Genomic DNA, 27,076 nt, shown 5'->3' on the forward strand with positions numbered 1-27,076 from the left:
ATGCGTGGACTACCAATCCCTGTGGACACTAATGTATGTGTAGCACTCAGAATCCTGACTATGGGACCTTTACAATGACCATCAGGGGATATGGCTGTGTCATAGGCATCGGTGTAACACACCAGATCCTTGATGTTCCACTGAAGAATGTGGAGGAGCATATGTGGTTCCTACAAACCACAAATGAGACAAACACCACCATGTGGGAATTCTATGATATACACTGTTTTCTTCAGCTCCTGAGTCCAGTAACTGCACCCACATTACCATCAAGGGCCCATCTGGTCTACATAGGTACTGATACATCATCTAGAAGAGTTTTCATAGCATCAACTGCCAGGTGGTGTGTAATGCACAGGGTATTATTTACAATGTATTGTGTACCACCTATGCAGTTTGATTCCCATCTTTGGCTTATGTCTAACTTACACCAATGAATTGTGTGAGGTGAGTTCCATCTAGGATGTCATATCATATCAAATATGTTGGATATGTCCTAGATCCACTATTCAGTACTCCAATATGAAACCCACGGATTATGACAGAGATGACATGCAACTCTGAATGTTACGTGCAACATCACTGAGTGTGTGATCAGACTGTCAAATGCCTGACTTCATTACCTAGATTCATGTGGTGGTGCACTGCAGTATGCTCCAGACACCAGCAAGATAATTGCTTTCTGTGAGGTATTGCACAACACAGTGGTACGCAGATAACTAGAGCACATCACCATCAGAGGACCAGACTGACCACAGAGGTGGTGGATGAGGTGTTATTGGAGGAAGGGTTTGCAGCAGCCTCTGGGGCCAGAGTAGAGACAATAAAAAGTGCAATACTACACTCCTGCCGTCTATACAGTGCATTTACTGGTCATCCTGTGCATCATGCATAACTAAGTCCAATTAATACAAAGTGGTGGGCACCATATTGTTGTCAGAATTTCCTCAAGTGGGAAGTACACACTAACCAGTAACAACAATGACTACATAGGTGGAGGTCAGAACAGAACAAACTAGGGCTACAGAAGCATTAGTGTGTTAAAAGTTTTGGTGAATGGGAGCAGTTGGGTATACAATGTATGGAAGGGATGTTGCTTCCTGAGGGGCAGTGGGTGTTTGCAGAGTCTGGTGCCAGGAGACACAGAAGCAGTAAATTACATTGTACTGTACTGGTGAGGATGTAGCAGTTGTAGCAGATCCACTGGTGGGAGTTTTATAGACTGTGACTCGCCACAAGCAGGGGGCATCCACATCATAGACTGGCAATGCTAACAATACCCTCTGGCAAGGATGGCATGAACCTATGTGTCTGTGACTGCTGTGTTTTGTGGAGGACCACCAGTGAGGGTACATCTGCAGTGACATCCCCATCATGACGTACCAGGCTCATCACCTCTTGCTTGAGGTGAGGAACTAGCAGTACCTGCATTGTGGGGAGAAGCCCCAGTGAACACAGGAGTGGTGGTCATGTGTGCAGTGACCATCCTGGTTTACAGAAGAAGGAGACCCCCACAGTGACAGCAGTGTCTGCAAAGATGTCCTCCAGTGAACCAAGCCTGTGACTCTGGCTTTGCAGGCCCTCTCATATATTATTGCATATGCCATACAGTACACTTATGTGTACTGACTTATGGTCATGAGTTGATAAGTTCTACCCTAGAAGGGTGGCTGCTACATTGTGTTTAAGTAAGACAAGTCTATCTCCTCCACCTCTGTACCTGGTCTAGATTTAAACAGATATGGGCACTTGGGGAAGGAGTTGATTACATCTGGTGCAGACGTTTTAACCCATGATTTAGTAATTGCTTCTAGGTCTGGGTTGTTAGAAGTTCCTTCACAGAGACCATGTACTTCTGTACAGTGTGTCTGGACAGACTGATTGGTTTCTGCTAGGCCGAGCTGTAGCTTGGTTTCTCCTACTTCACTTCCCTCCCAACTCCAATTCCCCGGTCATTCCCTGGACAACTAATTTTATACTAATCAAAGACATTTTTGGGTGGTTGCTAGTGTCAGAGCATGAGTGTGGTTGTATATGTTTTAGGGTTGTGGTGGTTGTTGAAGACCTCTATCATGGGTTGGGTTGATAAATCTGCAAAGGAGGAGTATGCTTATCAGAGGGTAAGTCTTACAGCAAATATAAGATATTTAACTTTGTGGGGTTGGAGAGAGAGTAGGAAGAGTATTTGTCTTGCATTTGTGAGTTTGGAGTAGGAAGTAGAGTCTAGGAGTTTTGGAGGGAAACAGATAAATGGTTGGGTGAAATATGCATGCTTGTACAATTTAGCTGGGAGATGTGCTTCTTAGGATTGTGTTTTCTTTTTGTTGTGCTCATTGGAATGGAGGAAGGTGATTGTGGCAGTGAGGTAGAAAATATGTGGCATTGTGTAGTATTCCAAGATGAAGAGGATAATGAAAGAAGCTGAGGCTATGTAATGCTATCTGATGTTGTACTGAACTAGGTGGGTGTGTGGGTCAGGGGTTTAATAAGTATCTGAAGTGGAGAGGAGGGTATGAGACATGTGTCTGATTACTAAGCAGTATAAGAGCATGTATTGGATTGTGATGGAGGAGAACTTGGGAAAGTAAGTGAGTGATTATGCTGAAGTGCTAAACTTTAATGGAATGAATATTGGAAAAAGGGGATCTGTGGAACATAAATCATGTTGTATTGTAGTGTGATTAGATGTGGAACTGAATGCCAATATGTTGTGAACCTGAATAACAGAAAGTAGGATGGAAGTTAATATGTAAACATTGACCGTCTGGTTAAATAGGAGGTACTGTTGAAGTGAAACAGGGTGGTGAAAAGATAGCATAAAAGTAGATGCCTATGGATGGCTGTGGAATTTTTTTGTGGGAGAAGCCAGGCTACTTTTAAACCTAGCAGGAACCAGTCAGTCTATCCAAGTGCACAGGACAGAAGTTCAGGGTCTGCATGAAGGAGCAAGTGATGCCTTCCATAACTATTGGTAAATAGCACAGTGTATACATATGCTAGCATAAAGCAAAGCTGAGTAGAGTGTGATAAAACCCAGTACTTTTGAAGGACTGCTTATAATGATATAACAATAAGGGGAGATGCATAAACAGAAATGTCAACAGGTGTAACTAGCAAGGAGAGAGAGACAGTGGTTACCTAGTAAAGACTTTAATCATCAATTATAAGTAATAGGAGAAAAGCTAGATAAGAAGTGCTTCTACTGGGGTGGTAAATATTTAAGGAAATCCCTGCTGAGAGTGACACCAGGAGTCTTACACCCCATAACACAGCACAGTGCATAATCTCAACCAAATGTGGTAGTTAAGGACATGTGCAAGTCAGATAGCTGGAAAGATTGAATGTCTACAGCGGCTATCATAGTTGGAGTCTGTATTGTCCCATGTCTTATATGTGGATCACCATGAGGGTGTTCCTAAAACGGGGAAATACTCTTGTGTCATAGCTACTTATCTGTTTCTTGATTTTGTAAAGGTAATGAAATACAGGGATGAGGACAGGGAAAATAAAAGAATGTAAGATAACAAGGGGAAGAAATGCAAAGCTGAGGAGCAGAGCAGAGTCAAGCAGGAGACAAAATAATGAGCATTCAGCAACAGTTATAACCTGCAGAAAAATATAAAGCAAAATATATGCTAGGCTATATACTGTTAATTCACATAAAGCATCTCTGACATTTCCAGCAAACAGCCATCATAACAAATATAGTATGGAGATAACCTTAGATGCATTCATGCTAAGCTTTGGCATTTGATCAGTCCATACATTAGTGGGGACAGTGTAGCACTATATGCAAAGATCACGCTATGATACACTTGATCAGACACATGCAATAACGTATAATAACAGTTAGTCAAATGCAGCAGACCTTGTGCCCCAACATATTGTAGTAACACAGAATGTCCTGTAACTTTTAATAAAGTGCAGTCTAGGCAAAATAATACAACTTGCAAAAGGAAAAGAATGAAACCAAAAGCAGTAACTTACAGGTAAGAGAGTGTGCCTGCAAGGATGCTTGGATTGTGGATTGTGAGATAACAAAGTCAGGTAATGTGAAACAAGGACTACAGGTACCAGAGGAAGCAGAGGAGTATGTTTCCTGAGGTGGAAGGTCAGGATCTACAGATTAAATAGAAGAGTCTGGGGGAGTCGCAAAATCCATAATAGTAGTGGAAAGCTGTTTCAAGTGTAATTTTTTGTTTTACTAAGGGTTAGAAGTCAAATGTCTGCTCAGGCTAGCAGAACCTCATCAGTGTACACAACTGCAGTGAGCAGAAATCCAGAATCACTGAGAGGAAACAGGTGCAAACCTTCCTTAAGTCTTGGTAAATAGCCCTGTGTAATGGAATAATAAGATTCATCCAAATAAGAGAAGTCAAAGCTGATGTAAAACAAAGACAAGTATGCTTATAATGATATAACAATAAAACTGAACACTTCTGATTATTATAAATTAGTACAAAATAACTTTTTTTATTTATGATGAATGAACCTATTTATGCAATCATCGTTGCAGGTGACACAGTACATGGGACGGAAAATAAAGACTATAAGTAGATAATACCATGTAATGTTACAACACATCCATATTTAAATGTGCTGTTTCTTTAAAGCTTTTCCTTAAGATGCAGTCACTAAAACATTCAGGAGTGATTTTTAATGTCATGTGATGCAAGTATTTATTAAGTGATGCTTTCAGTTTTTATTTTTAAAACTTGAAAAAGCTATGTGTAAAGGTGTGTTACTTGTATCTTACCTGTATGCTTTTATAGGCATACTTAATGTGGTTCTGGACTAGCTAGTGTGTGTTTTGGGCTTTTTTGCAACAAAAGTGCAGTTTTACTTGGAAGCTCACTGCGGGTGTTTATCATTTGATGGTGCAGGATATGGCTGAACGTGTGCTTGTGTTGCATTATACTTCTCGTTTGCTTTCTGGTATAACAAAACAGAATCATCTACAGGAAACTTTAAAGCTTAGTGGTGTCCTTTTACTGGATACAGAAGAGTTGCAACTGCTGGTACTAACTTTAAGTACTACTGAAGTCATTTCTTTAGCAAAACAACTAGAAAATAAAGCATAGCTAAATAAATACGTATAATGGTAAAGACTGCCATTTAAAATATGTACAACAGGAGGACTAGTCCCTAGAAGGTTAAACATTTTCAAGGTTATATCTTATGGAAATAAATATCAAGACCTGCTTAAGAAATGGCAGAAACTGAATTTGCAATTAAGGAACCCATTTTCCTTGGAGATGAAGTCAATAACTTTTTAGAGCTGTACCTGATTTTGCTAACTTTATGAGACAGCAATGCTACAGACAGTCTTATTTTAAGTGAAAGGAGATTAACAGCAACGAAATGCTGCAAATTGCAGTGACATTTTAATGTATTAATTATGGTAAGTTCTGTTTGTGGCCTGAACAGGAAATTGTAATAATTACTACAATTGAACAGACAGTAGATTGTGCTCAATCACCAGATAGTCCACATGAAACCATACTGAAGCAGCCCACAACAGAAATGGAGCTCAACCTCAGTATCACTGCTGTGGAATATATGCATTCAGAATTTTGTAGATCCATCATTTCAACAGTGACAAGAAATCTAAGGGGGAGGGGGCAAAGATACAGGCAGCACCAGATGACCACCAGCACTATATCCTGTAATCAACTGTCTAACAGTTAATGTAGTACAGAATTTATCAAATTGATTTCTGGCATTAGAGGAACTTTTTATATTAAGCAAAGTTTTAACTTGGGTACCAGAAGAGAACAGTATAATGCCTAAAGCCCTGACAGAGGAATAGTTTTCAGAGAACTTTGACTTTGGAACTGATTTTGCCTAATGACATCTCATCCAATATCTTTAAGAAGCCAGACACATTTACCCTGAGTTATACATTAGAAGTTGCCTTCCAACAGGTATGTGAAAAGGAAATGCATAATTTGTTATATACTAAAAGAACGTTTGTTTTTATTATCTGATATGTGATGAAAGTTCTGCTTTCAGTAGGTCTGCTAATGATAAGATGATAGAAGTTGATCCAGCAGACAAGGGGAAGAGAAGTCCGTTGAACAGAAAATAATGTAATGTTTAATTGCTAACAATTTGAGAACACAAATACTTGTAGTCCTGTTGCACAAGTTGAAGCACAGGGACTTGTATCTGCATTTGAGTGGACATAGTGCAACAGAACTGTTTACCTTTTCATGGTACTGACCTACTTGTCTTTCAGATATATGGTTTACCTACAGTTTATAAACCACTACCGAGTCCTCCAATAATCCACTGTATTAAGCAGGGCATGGGTGTCAGTGGCCACTTCCAATAATCCCCATTGTATCAGGCATGCAACGGGTGGCAGTGCCCACTTCCAATAATCCCCATTTTATTAAGCATGCAATGGGTGGCAGTGTCCATTTCCAGTAACCCCCATTTTATCAGGCATGGGATGGATGGCAGTGCCCACTTCCAGTAACCCCCATTTTATCAGGCATGGGTTAGGTGGCAGTGCCCATTTACAATAAATCCCACTGTATTGGGTAGGTGGTGTGTGGCAGTGCCCACTTCCAATAACCCCATCTTAAACATGGTATGGGAGGTGCCCACTTCCAATAACACTCAATGTATGAGGCAGGGCCCATTTACAATAAACCCCATTATATGAGGCAGGAGATGGGTGGCAGTGCCCATTTCCAATAACACCCATAATATGAGACAAGGGATTATGGCAGTGCCCATTTCCAATAATCCCGAGTATCTGCCATGGCATGGGCAGCAGTGCCCATTCCAATAAATCCCCGGATTATCAGGCAAGGCATGGGTGGCATTGTCCATTTCCATTAACCCCCCAGAGTATCTGGCAAGGCATGGGTGGCAGGGGCCTTTTCCAATAACACTCCAGAGTATTGGGCAGAGCATGGGTGGCAGTGCCCATTTCCATTATTTATGAAGAACAACTGAGGCCTGGTTTACTAGCCATTACTAATGTTTTTAGTGATGCAAAATATTTTCTCCATAAATTACAAGTATGGTCCATAGGACCCACTGGAATTTATTTTTAGTTTTTACTACTCTGGCTGTGCACTCAGTATTCACGGTCATTCCCAATGATGTGGGTAGAAACAATTACATACTTTCTCTTCAGAAGTATGACACTCTCTAACAGAGCAATGCATGTATGTATTTTATATAATGCAGTAGAATAACGTTATTGTCTTTGAAAGTGGCATGTACTTGTAAAGTAAAGTTATAGTGATGGGTACTCATTGTGCACATATGTGTGTGAATATCATCCTGCATGACAGAAAGAAGATTCATGCATCTGAGTCATCACCATGCAGATATGCTGATGCATGTAAGAGTTGTTGGCAGTATTTTGTTTGAGGATGGGGTGACTGTACTTTGAAATTTTTTTGTTAGTTTTTGAATATTGCCATCAGATAGTTTGCACTTAGTGTACAATACTCGCATACTCTGTTAAATATTTTAGATGTCACAGTTTTTAGAGATGAAGGAGCGATTAGCACTATTGCTCTACAGGAGACCTGACAGAGTTAATATACTTAACTTGACAGAAACTGCATGCGCCCACCTAACGTGTTTAGTAATCTTTTTTGTGGTAGATGAACAGAGCAATGAGGCAGATGACCAGCCGCTATACAGTGTCTATGCAGCTAAACTCAGTAGCAGGGGAATTCATAGGGAGAAGCTACTCTTAGACAAAAGTGAGTGAGAGGAAAGGAGATGTAAGGAAGGGCAGGAACATCAGGAATAAGCAATATTTCTTAGAAAATGTCCATAAACACTCAAATACCACACAGATTCAGTTATATGTCTAATTTGTACCCAAGACACACATGGCATTTATGATGTTAACAAGAAAATTGGAGCATGCTGCAAACTAATCCTGTGACAATGAAGAAAGTGGGTGGCCTCCTAAAATTTACTGTTAAGGTTTGTGGCAACATTTTGGTGTCCCCCTCCTCCCCCATTATAGATAAAAGACAGAGGCAAACAAATGACTGCTACTTAAGAATGCAGTGAGGACTATGCTGGCCATCTTCAGCACCCTGTGAGTGACTGAAGGTTTACATTCAAGTCTATGCAGCCCGTGAAATCTATCTGCTGTAGCAAAATGCACCAGACATTCTGCAGAGTCAGGATTAGAACATAAATATATTTATGGAGTGTAGACCTATTTATGTATTTACTTAATTAATGTTTAACAGTTTGTAAACTGGGTATATGGAGTGGTCTAAAGACCCTTTTCAGTCAAAACGCAGACTGAAAAGAGCAAAGACAAAAATATATACAGCATAGAAAATAAGGTGAATCAAACAGTGTAAGGAAGGTGAGAAGGCTTTAAGCAACTCTTGTATCTTGGGTTGGCTCATTGAGATCAATGCTTTACCCCACCCCCACTCCCACTCCCACTCCATTACCAAATTGAATAAATAAAACAGCAATAAGATGCTATATACAGTAATGAGTGTCAGTGATCTTACAGCATTCCAATATGAACATATAAACATAACATGTAATTCAGCAGTTCATACAGAGGCATTGCAGTAGCATTTTGAGTTACATACATGGAGAAGGCAATGGGGGCAAAAAAAATGGGGGGGGGGGTCACACAGTGACATGATTGCTGTTGGCTAATGGTGCTTTAAAATGGACTCCTGTGAAACCCTCTGCATTGGATTGGACCATATAAAGCAATAAATCCATTCTTGTATCAACAGAGACCTACACTTACCTGGATGAGCCACTCTTGGTCCAAGGTCTGAATGATCTCTCACCCCCACTTTACCCTGGCAGTAAGACTCTCCCTGCCTGCTTCTGTCAGATTTAGATTCCCCATATGTATAACTCTGCCCTCTTCTTTATTCTCTCATCCTCCTCCCACTATGTGCCTGGAGATGGCACACTGCATAAGACTACCAATACCCCTACCTTCCCCTATCTGAACTGCACATGCACGTACCCCAGATTCTATCCCTGTACACCCCTTGCCCATTCTTGATTTAGTGATATTGCCCTCATTTTAATTTCCCCAAGTCTTTTGGGTTTCTAATACCATGGCAGGAATGAACCACATTCCTAAGTCAAAGTATGGTTAAAGTTCCTATTGTTTCACTCTTTGATGTTAGCCAAACGTGCTCTATACAGCACCAGCTATGTCTCCAGTAATGACTCCTCCTGCAATTCATATGGAGTTACATATATCGGTAACATATCTAAGTACAATTCTAAATTCTTTTTTTATACCTGTTGCTCCTACTACTATTAGAAATATCTGGATATCCTTCCTTCACATTGCTCTAGTTTTTGCCTGCAAATTCAGGTATTTTATGACTTTGTGTCTCTCTGTACGTAAGACACTGTAGTCACTGGGTATAGCAATTTCAAGGATCAAAACTACTTTTGTCTTCTTTTCATGGACTACTATATCTGGTTTTCTCACATCTGTTTTTGAACTGTTGGTAATGGTTAACCCCACGTGATATAAACTTCATAATTCTCTATAATGCTGTGTGGCTCATGTTTCCAATGCTTCTCAGCTGCTTCAGTATTATAATGTTTGCACAATCCCCAGTGCAGCAGTCTTGACACATGTTTATGCCTTTCAGTATGTAGGTCCTCTGCTGTTAGCAACAAGATGTGTGACTTTTTCCAGTTCTGTTTTACATATCTTGCATTTGTCTGATTCTCCCACATGTTCAATGGACTTTGTAAACCAATATGTATGTAGTCCACTGTCCTGGACCCCCAATATTAACCTTTCATTTTTTGGCTTAAATTCACCTTTCCTTAACCATTACTGCATCATATCCTGATCGACATGAAGTTGTTCCAGGCACTTTCTGTGCTTGCAACTATATATATGCCAGTTCCACATTTCTTGCCTTCTCATCTGATTCTTCTCCTTATATTCTTTCTTTTGTTTTTAGCATAGTCAATTGCTGCCTGATTTTTGTCTACTTATGGTTTGATTTCTATTCTCAGTTGACAATGATATGCTTCTGCTGAGGTAAGCAAGGAAACCATCGTAGACTTGTTCTCTTTATGTTTTAAAACTTTTTCTATGTTTGGGACTTGTGAGGTCAGCAGGTATTTATGCAGTCCTATGATTGCAAATCTATACATGTAATCAGTTTTGAGGAGGCCCAGTATATAATCTTGGTATACATTAATTTTTTATATATTATTTGATAACCATGAAGCATTTCTCTTGTTTTCTTGACTAACTGATCCAGTACCTTTGTGATCAATCAATCACCCCAAAACTGTGTATTAGAACAGGAAGAACAAATTGGTTTATGGCTTTGTTCCTAGATGTCAGGGCTATTTTCAGTATCAGTTTTAGTCTTCTAAAATATTCCTTACTGAGTTTTGTTCACATTTGTTCATGTTTTATTGTTGATCCTTCATCAGTTCCCAAATATTTATAAACTCCTTCCTGTTCAAGTTCCTTTATGTCCCAGTCCTGTCCCAGACGGATATTTTCTTGGTGCTGCAGCCTTCCTGCTTTAAATGTTGCTTTTGCACAGTTATCAAGATATTATATCATCTGAGAAAGTTTTGACCACTTGCAGTTGTGCTTTCGTATCCTTATCCGATGAACTATATAGTTTTAAATCATCCACAAGACGAAAATGAGAAGTCTTTACACTTGGTTGTTTTCTGGGAGCCAAATCGTAATCATGATCAAATCTGTTAAGTAGACAACTTAATGGGTTAAGGGCAAGACAAAAGAACAATGGTAACAAAGCATCAGTCTGCAATATCCCCCTTTGAATTTTTATCCCTGGGATAGTAATAATTAGTCTTTTGTCATGACTTAGCTGGAAAGTGGTTTGACACTGTTTCATGGTCACTGTAATATAATTGGTCAGTGTAGGGTATATCTTAAAAAATTGTAAGCACTCCTTTATCCATGACTGTGGGACGCTATCAAATGCTTTTTTTGTAATCTGCCCATGCTAGACATGCATTCTTACCATTTTTAACAACAAATGATCCTTTGTTTCATATGACTTTATTTTGTTACCCTTTTGTTCTATTGCCGTGATTGAGTTTTCTTCTAAATGACCATAAACTGTGTCGGCATCAATTCCAATATACAGTTTATGCATTGCCTGAAGGCAAGTTATTGGCCTGTAGGTTTTAGGATAGCATGCAGGTTCACTCTTAAGCAGGAGTATCATTTTCCTGTTGTTAACCAGGTTGGTGTCTATTCAGGGTGTACATATAAGTAGTTCTTACTCCAGGCTAAATCTTTGTGTAAAGATGTTAATACTTTTAGCCAGAGGTTAGGTACTGCATCTGCGGTTTTCCAAATAGGAGCTTTTCTTAATTTTTGTTTCAATTTCTTTGGCTATCACTTCATCCCATGTCATATCATTTACATCTGAACTGCTTACTTTTTATTTTACTTCTTCTATCTCTTCAACATCTTTGTTATGTTCCACAAGGTCTTCATAGATATTTCTCCAAAATGTGCCTATTTCTTTTTTTTTTTTTTTTTGGTGGTGTTTCTATTTGTTTAGCTTTGTTTCCCAATTATCTATAAAAATGTTTGGGCCATCAGTGAGTTGCTTATTTTATACTTTTCCTTTATATTTGTCTACATATCTTCTAAGTTTTTCTGCCAGTGCTGCTATATTTAGTTTATTATTTTCAATAGGGTACTATAGATCCTGGTCTTCTCTAATATTGGGTGTTCTTTTCATTATGTCTTTCTTTAGAAGTATTTTTGTTGTTCTGTTCCTCCTTCTAGACTCTTCTATAGTCTTCTAACAGTGGCATGTTTTGCCATAATTGCTTTATAGTTTCCTCTAATTAATACTTCCAAAATGGCATTTGATTTTTTTCCCTTCCTTTCCATTATTGTCCTGTATTTTTGTGATAAGTCTTTATCTGTTATTAGTTTGGGAGCACAGTAATATATGCTATTTATTTCTGTTACATCACATGAAATTCTATTAATAGTCTCAATTACTGTGTTCGTTTTATCAGACGTCTAACATTTTTGGTTTTATTGGCTTTCTGTAGTCCAGTTCTTTTATTGATCTTAATATGTCTGTCCATCTCTATTAAATTAAACAATTCTTCCCTTAGATCATTTTCCTCTAAACTGAGGGCACACTCTTTGTTCTCCATTTCCTGCAATCATTTTACAGAACATTCAGAAGCATCTTCAATTTCATCCTGTGTCATCCATTGCTTGTTTCATATGGGTACTCACTTACCCATCATTCCATAACATTGACTATGTCAGAGTTGTCACTATTTCCTGCTCCTTCCCTTACTCTATAACTCCAACTGAACTTTTGTCCTAATTTCCTACTAAAGGCTGTACTGTATCATCATGAGACAAGTGATCAGATACCTTCCATTCCTGTTTCTCCTTAATCTGGGGACTCATTGTTCCATCATGCTGTGACGTTAGCAGAGTTGGATTTTCTAAGCTAAATCCTGTACCTTGCAACAAATCCATTACTTCAGCTTCTATTTCTTTAACTTTTCAATTACTAATCCTCTTTTCTACTTTCCCCCTTTATTTTCTTTTCTTTTTTTTTTTTTTTTGTATTTTGAAGTTTTCTATATCTGGATGCTTTTGCCCATATTTCTCTTCAAATATGTTTGGTGATGATTTTTTGTATTGATTAGTTTTGCTTTCTTCTTTCATAAATAACACACCATAATAAATCCCTTTTTCTCTCCTATGTCAATATTTCTTCAGATGTCTCCCACGCTACCTGTTTCTCCTTACTTTAGGGACTCATTTTTCCATGCCATGACATAACCTGTGTCAGACTTTCTACACTAAATCCTTCACTTTGCAAGTATTCCGGAACTTCAGCTTCCATTTGTTTAACTTCTACTTTATTGATCTTTTGTTCTATATTCCCCCTTTGTGATCTTATTTTTTTGTATTGTGAAATGTTTCATATTTGGGTGCCTTTGCCTGTATTTCTCCCCAAACAATTTTGGAACTGCTTTTTTGGATTGATTACTTTGGATTTCCCCTTTGCATAAATATTGCACCATATCAGATCTCCATTTTTTCCCATGTCCATATTTCTTTTTTATACCTTTTAAAAACCTCTAGGTTTTACATAAATATTGCACCATATCAGATCTCCATTTTTTTTCCCATGTCCATATTTCTTTTTTATACCTTTTAAAAATCTCTAGGTTTTGTTCTTTATATTTTTGAACTTGCTTAGTCACTTCTTTTTCCAAACAGCCCACGGTTTCTTTGTCTGTATAATGTTTCATGAATCTGTTGTATTATCAAACACAAATTTCCATTTGAAGCTTTGACAGCTTTTCTTGTGCAAGTATTTTTCTTTCCTCTTATTTATCTCAATTTTTTTTGAATATCTGATACCTGGAAATTCTGGGCTTCTTGCTTAATAGTAATAATGCATAATTTCTTTCTTATCCTCAGTAGTCCACTATATCATTTTTATGGCTCTTTTTTGGCTTGTCATTTTCTGTGATTTTTGTGAAGTACTACTACTTTCTGCAATGATGGGGGGCATCCCCTCCCTGAGCATGGCCTAACCCCATTGTAGGAATGTTTCTGTGTTTTGAGGATTCTACACTGTCACTTTTTTCCAGTCCTGGCACCATTGCACATATGTACCAGGATTGTGCATTTTTTTTAAATCTTGGTACTCGTGCACTCAGCTGACTTTTTTACTTTTTTTTAACTTACCTCTGTCCATGACATATGCTATATAAAATGCAGTCTATATTTGTGAGAGTTTGTAAAAACAAGGTCCACCTCATGAAGGTACTCACCAAGACTTGAGGATGAATTCAATTCCACCAATACTACTCTCCTTTGCTTGCTGATTTTATCATCTCTCCATTCAGGCTCCTCCTGTCTCACATTGCATATGATGGGGTACCTCATCCTCATTGGTTGCTAATCCACACCTATGTACCCCACTGCCTCAAGTCCTCTTGTCACTGGCCCATGTCCACTCTCCAAACCTGTATCACTGCTTACACCTCCCCATTACCCTGCCCAGACTTCTTATATTACATTGTTACAATCTAGTAGAAAGTAATATCCAGCTTTCACTTCTGAATCACTGCTTACAGCTCCCCATTACCTTACTACCCAGCCTGCTTATATTACATTGTTACATTGTAGAAGTAAGTAATGTCCATCCTTCCCTCCTGAATCACTTTTTACAGCTCTTCATGACTTAGTGTTTTAAAGTGCTTTTCTTCAGTGTTTTTGAGTGAAAAAGGTGACATTTAATATTTTTACTTGTGCTTGCTGCTTGTTTTCCAAGGGGAAAGAGACACCATTTTTGGCTTGACCATGAAATAAACTAGCAGTCCCATGGCCTGTTCTTCTTCCAGCCACAAAAAGAACAAGATCAGTTAGCAGCCTTTGCCACCACAACAGGATAACAATTTGCCTCAGCCAAAGGTAGGTGACTCTACTGTGGCCATAGCTTGTTCCTCCAACAACTCCTCTTTTAACCTCTGGTGTAGCACCTACAACCACTATTGACTGAGAATTAGCAACATCCTCTCGGGATTTTGGGATTCCCTCAATGAGCAAGGGAGAGCCACTCTTGTTCATCCTGGGAGAGGGGACATTGAAAAATTCCCTGTTTAGTCAGAATGTTATGCCCATCCCTGGGGAAGCTGCTGCTGCCATTAATAACATTGTTGTCTCCATTGTTTCCTGCCAAAAAGAAACAGAACACTAAACATGTATCTACTCCTCCTGAAATTTCCTGAGACAGGAGTAGTTTACTGGGTCTGGCTTGTGGTAAAACTAACTCTCCCTGTGAAAATGTATCTTTCTATGAAGAAACTTTCCAGAATGTGCCAGGGTTTTCAGTGGGAGAAAATTAAGGTTTCCCGGTCCCTTACAAAATACTGTGAGCTGTTACAGAAGGAATTTCCAGAACCTTCACTAATTTCCACAGATTTGTCTGCTTAGTGGATGTGTCTTTGCCATTGCCTGCAATTTTCATGATAGTCAGCCTGCTACCCCTAAAAAGGCAGAATATATAAAGTTCCTAAATGTAAGTTTTTATGCACTGTTCCAAAATGGTGCCTACAGCTATAACTCTGGTTGGTCCGACTGCTGCTAAACATTTGGTTAACTCCTGTCCTACTCTAACAAGGATAGGAGATCATTGTAAGTATGGGGAAAAGGTGTATGCTTTTGTATCTCTGATTTTCAGAATTTTGAATTGTCAGGCTGATATTTTAAAGTTTATTCTGACTAATTGTGAAAGTATGAAGAAAGTTTTGTCTGGTGTTTCTTCTTGTGAAGAAAAATCTGCTTTCAGTAATTTAGTTTCTTCCATTGTGCAAGTCACTATTCATTGTTTACAGTGTGTGTATGATGCCATTGGTACTTCTTCCAGGGCTGTGATCAATGGTATTGTTTTGAGGAGGTTTTCCTGGCTGCATTCTCATAATCTCCCTGATGATGCGAAAAATTAGATTTTAAATTTTCCTTTGGATAGAGATTTAATTTCTTGCTCCTCTGCTGCAGAGGTTTTCAAAATGTGTGATTAAAGGGCTAAGCTGATTCAGAGAATCCCTAGAAATATTCAGCCCTCCTTTTTCAAATTTTCTAAGGGATTTTCTAACTTCTCATCCAATTTTGACAAAAAATAAAATAAACTCTCTCCACAAAATGCTGGTAAACAGAAGTTTAAAAAGAAATGGCAGGGGCACCATAAAGAATTCAGGAGCTCACTAAAACCAAGGACGGTTTAGCAAGGTAGAATGACTATTTAAGGCACCTCACATCCTGACAGTCCCTTTTCCTATCCAGAAAATCTGAATCTCCACTTTTCTGTTTGGCAACAGATAGTCTCAGGCAAATGGGTTCTGAATGTCATTCATTAAGGTTGCATATGGCAGTAGAAGGAAATCCATCCTTTCCAGGAATTTAATCCCATAACTATTAGGACATAATACTTTATTTCCCCTCTGTCTTTCAGTACTTGTTGTCCCAGTTCCTCCTTCCTAGATTTGGAATGCTTTTTTCTTTTATTGAAGGCTGTTTTTAGTGTTAAAGAAGGAAGATGCTTGGATACTAGCTCTGTATCTTTCCTAAACCTATTTGTGATAGTGCCCAAGTTCAAAATGTTGTCACTTCACAAACAGTTACCTCTTCTTCCTTGTTTAAGTTTCCTGGTAACACTAGATTTAAAAGATGCTTATTGCATCCCTGTTCATCCAGACTTCAGGGGTTTCTTAAAGCTTGTGTGTCTGGATCACATTATCAGTTTTCTGCCTTACCGTTTGGACTATCCATTGCACAAAGAGTGTTCCCAAAATGCCCTGCTCCAGTTATAGATCATTACAGGCTACAAGATATCCACATTTTTTCCATATTTAGATGACTTGCTTAAGTTACAGAGTATTTTTTCAAAGTGTCAGGAATCTCTCTCTCGGGTGAGTGGTCTCTTACCCAAGCTGGGATTTCATGAGAACTTTCAAACATATTTTTTTGATTCTTACATATAGGATGTGTGAGTTAGGCACCTCAGCTCAAGGAGCTTTTTTTCTATATGGAGCTGTAATTAATTTTTTTAAATTGTCAAACATTAATAAAATGCCCCCAAAATCAGATACTATACCATCTTGTTTGACAATAACATCAACCTCTATTTCCCTCGTTACCCCCACCCATTGCCCCAGTGCCTGCGATGAGATCATGGGGGTACATCCAAATTAAAATTCACTGATGCCCTGTTCCATGGATTGTGTTGTAAATTGGTCTTCCTTGCTATTCTCTCTGATGTCCTCGGGGGTGTATTCCAAAAGGAATAGTGTGTAAATTAATATATGATTGTTGGGATGAATTTCAGCCTCTGAACTTTCTGTCCCACCTAATTCAGCCTGTCCCTGTGTATTATCTACTTCAAAAACAAAATAATTACCATTGTTATTATTATAATAACAGTGGGACTTAGGGGACCCTACTTCCTAACTGTTGGGTGGTCAGTAGGCTGTGTTTTCCCATAATCCCTAGCATCTCTTTCTAATACAAAATAAATAAATTTTAATTACAACTCTGTTCAGCTTACTGATAGTTACTTTTATATTTTTAAAAAAGGTTTGACCTTCATCCCTAGTAAACATATGAATATTGTGGATCTTTTAGTGGAGCTTATGATTTTAATTAGAAAACTGAATTAAGCTATTCAGTTCGATGGAAAAACCACACTGTTGACTAATCAGTTTAAGAAGAAAAGTATAGACAACCCTCCACCACATCCTCTTGTAGCAGCTTTTCAAAGGGCTTGTAAAATTGATATTTGTAAGGTTTTTACAATCCATTCTCACAGCGGTATTCGGAATCTTAATCCATAACTAAAGGAACTTTTGGATTAACTCACTACAAATAGAGCTATTAAAGTTAAGAAACCAGATAAGGGAGGTGGAGTAGTTTTATTTGACCCTATTAATTAGATTGGACATGTGTGATATTTTACATAACAGTGAAATTTATTGTGTAATATCACAAACCAAAATAAATATTGTACACCAGGGGATTGACCTAATCTTAAAGGATAGTCTATTTCAAGATATTATACCTAACTCAGTACATGATTTTTTGTCCAATAAAACATCTTTCATACCCTCTGTATTTGCGATCCCAAAGGTCCACACAGATATTTATAATTCACCTTTAAGACCTATTGTATCAGCTCAGGGTTCAAAAACCTACCCTTTAGGGGTGTACATTGATAGGTTATTAAAACCCTTGTTTCAGCAAATTGAACACATTGTAAACGATTCATGGGACTTTTTAAGTCATATTACAGCCGAGTTGAAGATGACCCTTTTTTCTTCCTTACTACTGATGTGTTGAATTTGTTCATGTTATTGCTTAGGACCAGAATTTGTATTTGTTTAATGGTGCTCTAATTACATTTCCAACTTTAGAAAGCAGTTACATTTCTTTACTAATGAATTTAATGGATTTGGTACTGTCTAATAATTTTATTCTGTTTAGAAGGTGAGATGTATAAATAAGTTCAAGGTGTCACTATTGCAGCACCTTGTGCACCCTGCTATGCGAGACGAATTTTATTTTTTCTTCAAAATATCACTAATTTTTGGATGATATACTCATCCTTCGAAATGGTAATGTGAGAGTTATACATGAATGTATTGATTATATCAACAACACCACCAATTTCATGAAATTCAGTTATTCTTATCATTCTAATTATATCCAGCTACTTGGACACAGCTGATTCTAGAGATGGAGAGAGTTTTGAGATAGTCATTTATAGAACACCTACCTTTTCCAATGCATACCTAAATTTCAATAGTTTTCACCACATACATTATAAGAAGAATTTGCTGAAGGGCCAATTTTGTTAGCGTTGCCAGAATGACCTCCATGAAGGACAGATTTATTAAAACAGAGGTCATCAGTGGGTGGGGAGCGAAATAGGTACCCCTTCTAGGGTGCTCTTTGAGTAGTGTGGGAGATGATACAAATCCCATATGTTCTAGGGAGTTTAAAAGAGCATGTGTCCTCCCTTATAGTATAGGCATGGAAAAGGTTAGAGATCTAATTAAGAAAAACTGGATAATCTTTACGGCCAGTGATGAGTTATATAAATTATTTGGTAACTTACCTCACTTTGTATATAAAACCCCATTTAATTTTAAAGCTAGTTTAGAAAAATCTGATAATCATTCTAAAAGTGGAAACTTTAAAAAGAAAGACACACCAAAATATGGAACATGTTTGACAGTGTAAATATATTTTGGAAGATACAGAAATTCAGTTGGAAGACATTGGTGAACATAAATTGGTCCTGAAATATGGCAATTGTGATAGCAGTGGACACTCTCTCTATGTGTGTGTGCACGCGCGTGTGTATGTATATATATATATATATATATATATATATATATATATATATCAAAATGTAGTACATATACCTCTCTCTATATTGGGGAAGATGGACTGATAATTAAAGAAACATGTATTACCATTCTTATGATATTAAGCGTCATAATACTAGTAACACTTTATATAAGCATTCCACTTGTCTAACATTTCAAACAAAAAAAGTTTTAAAATTTGCACATTATTCCTCGAAACTCTAGAGGTGGAGCATGGGAAACTAGAATAGAGTACAAAGAGTTATATTGGCAATTGAAGTTGAATACTACCACCCCCCTTCCCCCAGGTATTAATGATAATACATTTTTTTGTCCCAGTTCTCAAATTGAGGGCAGCCAAGTCATGATTTTCCCAGGATACACATTTTAGTAAGATATATAGTTTGTTAGATCTAATATGCTATCTTAAGAATATGTATATTTTTGTTTTTTAGCATATCATTCACACTTGCGTAAGAAAGGGTTTTTAACACTCAATATACATAACTATATTTTATTATTTTAAAATATAAACAATACATATATTTTTTGGTGAGATCATACTTAAAGATATGTTTTTATCAAGTTGTTGAGTTTTTAAGAAACTGATTTATTTTTTTGAGATAATATTGGCAAATATTTTATTTATTTATATATTACTTTCAAATGTTATTTAGACCAGGTTTATTTGGGTTTTACTATTATTCTAACAACAACATTTTCCACTTGCCTCATTGGAAGCTATCTGCTATTCTTCTTAAATATCTAGGATTAACCAGTATATTTATTTAATTTAATTGGATACAACTCTGTCATGTATTATTTAATTATTTTATTAATTAATTATATATGTATATATTTGAACTCCTAATAGTTGATTTAAGTTCTGATGAGGTCCTGCTCTGTGTAGGGATGAAAGAATATGAATGAATTTTCCTTGAACTGTGCTTTTTTCACATCTTGTCATATTTTGTGTGTGCTGTGTCTAATAAACATTTTTTTGTGGTAGAACACCTTGCTGGTGCTTTTTTACGGTTGGGTTGACTTGTTGGATTCCTCATTGGTGGCTAGTCTACGATTGTCCTATAACCCGCCAAAAAGGAAAGACTTAAAATCATACTGATGTGAGCAAACACTGAATTTTCACAGTCACAGTATCACCCTGATTTGACAGGCACAGTATGCCTCTGTCTGAATGTGACATGGCTATCCCTTTCCTGCATTCCTCTAACATCCTAAAGATGTGTTGTTAAGTGCAACAGTGATATTCTGAACTTTCCCTTATGTTTGAGTGTGATGTTTCAGTGCACGTGTGCTCTTCTGCAATCTGTCAGAGCTTTATTTTATTCAAACAATTTGCATTTTATCTTATACTGTTATGGAACCATTTGAAATATGGGTAAAAGTGTTATGGAAAATCTGCTATTATATTAATGCAGCTTTCCAAGTTTTGTTTAAATGTTAGTGCTGTCATTTCCTTGTTTGACAACATTAGAAATATGTTTCAGCAATAATTGATCTTCACAAAAATACAGCACTGAAAGAGCTTTTCTATTGGCACTTAAAAAATATATTAAATAAAAATATAACCTTCAGATGAGATATTAGACTGAGGTCCCATCTGCTTAAGTTGGTAGTAGCTCAGCTGGATGTAAAAGACCCCATGGCACCTATCGAAAGGAGTAGGCGAAGTTCTGCCCAGGGTCTCCCCTGAAAACAAGCCACTGAGACTAACCCAATCAACAAAAGACAAATAAAGAAAACAACAAAAAATATATAAAGTTTAATAAAACTGGAAATTGTATAATAGCAATGAGGAGTTCCCCAATGTGTTACTGTGTATGGTGGAAGCGCTCAGTTTTCCTTGTGGTTTGACTTTATTATACAATAACACATGCTCTGTCATGTCTTATTACTTAATTATAATATCCTTGTTAAAACACTTTTAACTCCAAGAAACTTCAGGAGGTTCCATAAAGAGTGATAATGTCAAGCATGCAGACTCATGGCTGGAGCTTGGGAAAAAATAAAGATTCAAGAAATAATGCCAGTTTAGGTACAGTCAAAGATCAAAGGGATCTTCTTAACAATTCAAGATCACACAGTCACTGTTCATGTTCAAGGTGAGATGGTGGAGTTTAGACCCAACAGAAACTTTATTTAATTAATGCTGTTCGGGAAAAGTATTTTCTAATCAAATATAAAACAATTAAAGGGCCTGACAAAATATTGGAAGTACTTAATATGACATTTACATTCTGCTGTACGAAAGAATATTAGTCACAAAACCAGTGAAGGAAGACACTTCTGAGTAAGTTGAAGCAGTTTAAGAGTTTCATCTTAATCTGATTCAGTGGATGGTCACCATATGTGGAAAAAGAAATGTATTAAGTCTATAAATGAGAATAAACAAGCCCTGAGAGAAAAGACTAAAAGTATAAAATGAAATGTTTTCAACCTGTGTGTTTCATGCCACTGATTTCATTTATAACTGTTGTATTATATGGAATCTAAAGAAACTGTGAATAAATCAGCTTCTCAAAGCAGAGAAAATAAATATGAGAAAAGAATGATGAAACAGCCTTCAGAAACTGGCTAGTAGAGAACTGATCAAAAATTATCAATTTCAGGTCCTGCCCTTGTAATATGCAAAGTACAAAATACTGTCTAACAAAAATAAAACATACAATTAATAACATGGGCAACAAGTCCCAAAATACCATATACAATAGCAGATCAGTTATAGAATGTTATAATATTATGTTTATATTTACATAAGAGCAAGTCGGAGGTAACAGAGACGAGGGTATCAGTGACAGTTAGAAACAACAAAAAGATTTAATGTGAAAAAAGTTCTAGAAAAGAACTGTCATATTGATTTTTTTTTACAGAACAATTGTTTACTTGAAGATTAGAAAGCTGGCATAAGAAAAGAGACAAAATATATTCAATTATTCAGACAGAATGTATTCTGAAGCAGTGTTCCAGTTTCTGTGGTGCAAGATGCTAGTAATGGAAAATGAACCACTGCCTGCAGGCTTAAGATGTGTGTAAATTCTCTCCTCAACAGAGATCTGGGAGAGGAGATCTACTAACATGGCTGCTTGATACATGAGCTCTGCAGAAGGCTCTGTCGAAACAAATGAAAGTTCCAGAAAATCCCAAAGGAAAAGGATGATGATGAATACAAAATACAGTGAGCAAGAACAAAATACAGTGAGCAAGAGCAAAGACTGACAAAGTCTTGAAAGTTTGAAAGGAAAACATGACAGACTGTTGGAAATGTTATCGTGGAGTGTAGAGTATAGCATTCCTTAAGCAGTGACAGAGCAACAGTCAGCTTTACTAAGACTGAAAGATAATGGAGAAGAAAACAGAACCAGGTGGAGGCCCACACTGAGGAGCATCTATTATGCAGAGAATGAACATCACAGAAATTGAAAAAGATGAAAGAAAGGTACATGGCATGAAAAACAGAGGAATCAGGGATACTGGGAAACTGGTAGGAAATGGAGACGACATTGCAGAGGACCACTTAAAGGAATACCTCAAGGAGTACATCCTGAGCTCACTGAAAAACTCCAAACAGTGGGATTTAGCATTTGAAAAAGTACACAAGGTAGGAAGAAGAAAAAATCATGGGTGACCCTCCAGGGCATGCTACACAAATTCCAAGGTAAAAATGTTAAGAATGCTGGTGCAAACCACCAGGGGAAGTGTGGATCAATGAGTATGTTTATACCTTTAAGAAGCTATCCATTGGCTTGCACTAGAGTACAAATACTGAACACATGTGAGCCTGACTGCCATTTTGCAGTTAGCTGTTGAGATGTGAACATGTATGCATGTAAATTTTGTCTGTTAGTTAGTTCGTTCATATTTAAAGGTGCTGCTATCCATCCTGATGTGTTTGTATATATTAAAGCATCTGAACAAAACCCCAATCCTTCTTATTATTTGTGTTAGAGATGAATGAGTGACATGATGCTAGAGCTGACATGTCTAAAGGGTATAACGTCAGAAATGGCACATCCAAGAGGCATGAAGCTTGAGACGGCATGGCTAAAATGATTAGAGGCACTTGGCTACAGTTGGAGGAATGTGTAGGAGTGAATCACCCTAAAATGGGGTAAAACTTTGCAAAACAAGTCAAAAATTATTTTAAATATTAAATCTTGCTCAGCCCTATTTCTTATTTGTATAATATGAAAAGGGGCATACAGAATATTCTAAACGATATTCACATAAACAGATATGTATATTATCGATAAAAATATTCAAATTACTACAGAAAACATTTGAAATAAAGTCCAAATTGCATAAAATTAATAAGATAAAGGGAAATGACCACATTTTCGCAAAGCATATATATTTTCATATTAGATAAAGATATCCAAGTTTTCAGAAGTGTATAAAGTGTTCGCATGTTTATGCAGTGTTGCAGTAAAGCTGTTTCGCAAAAGTACAGAGATTACAAAGCATATTTTGCAGAGTACAGCCATTACAGTGCATATTTTGCAAAGTAAAGTATTTTAAAGAGTTTATTATGCATTTGAATGTTGTTACAAGCTCACAGAACTGTTTGTTTGTACATAATTACAAGGGCCATATTTTCAATGTCTTTGTGTATACTTTGTGGGCATGGCAGTTGGGTTTTGAAAACACAGTGAACTTGTGTTTGACAGTAATATTGCTGAGAACTGGAGAGTGTTTGAGCAAGAGTATGACATTTTCATACAGGCTGCATTTTCTGATAAAGATGACCATTCAAAGGCATTTATTCTACTTAATTTAGTTCAGTCAAAAACCATTTAAAGGAAGCACTCATTTGTGTATGCACCTGCTATTTATGCTGGAGAGGGGGATAACCATCATATTGTTGTACAGGCTGAGTCAAGGGAGGACCCAGAGTGTTTAAAATGTAAATTTAGAGAAATATGTAACCCCCAGATGAATGTTACAATGGAAAGGCACTTATTTTACACAAGGGATCAAAAGCCTGGTGAAACTTTTGCAGCATATATTACTGACCTGAGAAATAAAGCTAAAACTTGCATATTTGTTGACTTAAGGGATGAGTTGATAAAAGACAGACTTGTGTGTGGTATAAAAGATGATGCTGTGAGAAAGATTTTGCTCCGTTCATAGGTTGGTACTAGGCTATCAGCCCTAGGCCCTATATAAGCCTAGCCATAACAATTCCCTGGCTATTTCTTCCCACACTATTTACTTCCATGGACCCCTGTCTAGCAGGGTGACAGACGTGATCCCTGGGGTGAATTTCCTTTCTCCCATCCAATCATCAAGGTTCCTTTTAAAGTGGGCCAAAGAGGCACTCTGCTTGACATGTATGTTCAGCCTATTCCAGAGTCTGGGGAGTCTCTGGGTCAGGAACCTATCCCTCCAGCATGTTTTGTTTATTGTGATGACAATGTTTAGATTCCTGGAGCATGTGGCTCTGAGGGTTTGGGATTTCTTTAAGTGTAGCATGTCTAACAGCTCTGGGTTTGACATGGCCTTGTATATTAACAGAGATCGCCTCTGAGTAGACAATATGTGACAGAGTATAGCTGAAGTTTTTTAAGGCAGTCAGTGTAGGGCATCTGCTTTAGGCCTGTGATTCTTTTAGTGAGGTATTTCTGCGGCCTTTCCAGTTGTTGCAGATGTCTTGAGAGGTACATACCAAATGGGGCAATATATTCTATAATGGGTCTAATGAGGGAAAAGTACAGTGGGACAATGACCTCCTTTTTTCTGGATGAAAAGACCTTAGTGATGAGCTGTGCCACATAGAAGGATTTCCTGACTGTTGTGGCGATGTGGTTATCGAAGGTGAGACCACTGTCCACCTGTGTCCCTAAGTCTCCTATCACACTTTTGGTGTTTAGTGTACTGCCACCTATGTGGTAATTCATAGGTACATGTTTTTTCCCAAAGGGGATAACTATACATTTCGTGGCATTGAGCTTGAGCCCATGGCTCTGGCACCAAGCATCTGTTTCTGTAAGGCCCTTTTGTAGAGTATCCACATAATTTGGGGATTCAATAATGGCTCCCAATTTGCAGTCATCTGTGAACTTTGTTATCCAGAGTCCCTTAGTGTTGGCCTGTACTTCAGAGAAGTAGATGCCAGACAAGAGTGGTCCCATCCCAGGACTGAAGCCTGAGGTACTCCACTTGTCATTTGTCTGGAGCTGTATTTGGAGTCGGCTACTTTTACAGTGTGGGTTCTATCAGTAAGCCAGTTGGCAATCCATCAAGTGACGTAGGGATTAATGCCCAGATTAGTAAGTCTGTCTGTGATTCCAGAGTGGGGATGGTGTCAAATGCCTTGGCAAGGTCCAGATAGGCTGTGTGGAATGCCTTACCCTCGTCCACAGCTCTGGAGACTGATTTGAAGAAGTCAGTCAGGTTCAGGAGACAAGATCGGCCCTTCACAAACCCAAACTTGGTGGGGTCCAGTGTTTGAAGGTTGCCATTGTCTTTGTTTATAAGTTCCATGATAATACATTCCATGGCCTTGCAGATCAGGCTTGTCAGACTGATGGGGTGGTAGTTCCCAGGATCCAAGGTGGATCCCCCCTTGTGGAGTGGGATAACTGTAGCTGTGCACCACTGAGTGGGCACAAAGCCTGAGGAGAGGCTATGATTAAACATGACACTTAGGTGAGGTGCCAGTTCATTTTGTAGTTCATGTAATACACAGCCCAGGATGTCATCTGGTCTCATGGATACTGTATTCTTAGCTTTGGAGAGTGCATTTTTAACCTGTGTGGCCGTTATTACCAGAATTTGGCAATCTTCCGATATTGAGATGGACCATTTAGGGTGTAAGAGGGGGTGAAGTTGGCACTTAATTGTTCTGCCGGGATATTGGCAATATCCTTGGGATCAGTATATTTAATGCCATTCTGTTGTAGCTCAGAGCAGATCTGAGCAATGCCATTTAGATTCTTGACATAGTTATACAACGCCTTGTGGTTGTCTATGGAATCTTTGGCAATTTTATTTTCATAACTAGCTTTGGAGGATTTTATGAGGGATCTCATCTTCTTACTGAGGCTGGTAAGGGAGTTTTTTTGCATCCTGGGATTTTCCTCTTTTCTGCAACAGTTTCGTCCTTTTGTTGTAAAGTTTGTTTATAGCAGGGGACCACCAGATTGGCTTCCTTTTTTTTGGAGGAGAGCATCTCGTGACAGTGGTTTAACTTTGAATAAGGCCATTGAGATTTGTCAGGTATATGAGCTTACAGGAAAGAGCACAAATATGCTTGTGAATGAGAGCAGCTCTAGGAGGCACAGTGATAAAGCTCATATTGATAGTATGCAGCACATTATTAAAAGAAACAGGTCCAAGCACATGGCAGCTGTAACTCCTGCAGTACTCACTGGTAAACCCCAGAACTTTCTAGCACATTCCAGAGTTTGTACAGTCTCAGTGAAGCATAAGAGTCAGTCAGCAAACTTAAAGGATGGGCCCCAACCAAGTTTCATTGCTAACTGTCATAATTGTGGTAGTAATCATGAATCTAAATGGGAACAATGTTTAGCTTTTGGTCAGCAATGCCATAAATGCAATAAATGGAATCATATCAAAGATTTTGTAAATTTAAAGGCCCACATTCTTTTATTTAAAAGGGAACATTTTAAGAAACAAGTTGGTCAGTTAAACTGTGGCAGTTCTACACGTTATGTTGATGGTGTGTCAATGCTTCATGAAATGGTCAGTGCAGTAGATTTAAGGGCCAAGAATGACGTATTTTGTACTGTTCGGATAAATGGTAAACCTGTAGAGCTCAAAGTTGATACAGGTCCCAAGTGCATTGTTATGTCTGCAGAAACATTTGCGAGTGTGTGTAAAGGTGAAAGGCTTGATTTGGCAAGGTGTGCAAAACTTGTTGCTTTTGGAGATGAAGAAATTCAAACTGAAAGTTCAGTGGTGCTTATTATTTTATGTGGTCAAGAGGCACATTCAGTCATTATTAGGGCTTACAGATACTTTGAAAATGGGACTGCTTTTATTTAATAAGGAAGTTCACTGTGTTAGCTTGAAAGACCACTACTCAATTTTGCCCAGCGCATTTTTTCTAACTATGCAGATCTTTTTTGAAGACAAACTAGGCAAATTTCCAGTTATGTACTCCATGAAGTTAGACCTAGAGGTC

This window comes from Protopterus annectens, chromosome 2.part0 (assembly GCF_019279795.1).
Source record: "Protopterus annectens isolate FY-2018-M chromosome 2.part0, PAN1.0, whole genome shotgun sequence".
NCBI lineage: Eukaryota > Metazoa > Chordata > Ceratodontiformes > Protopteridae > Protopterus > Protopterus annectens.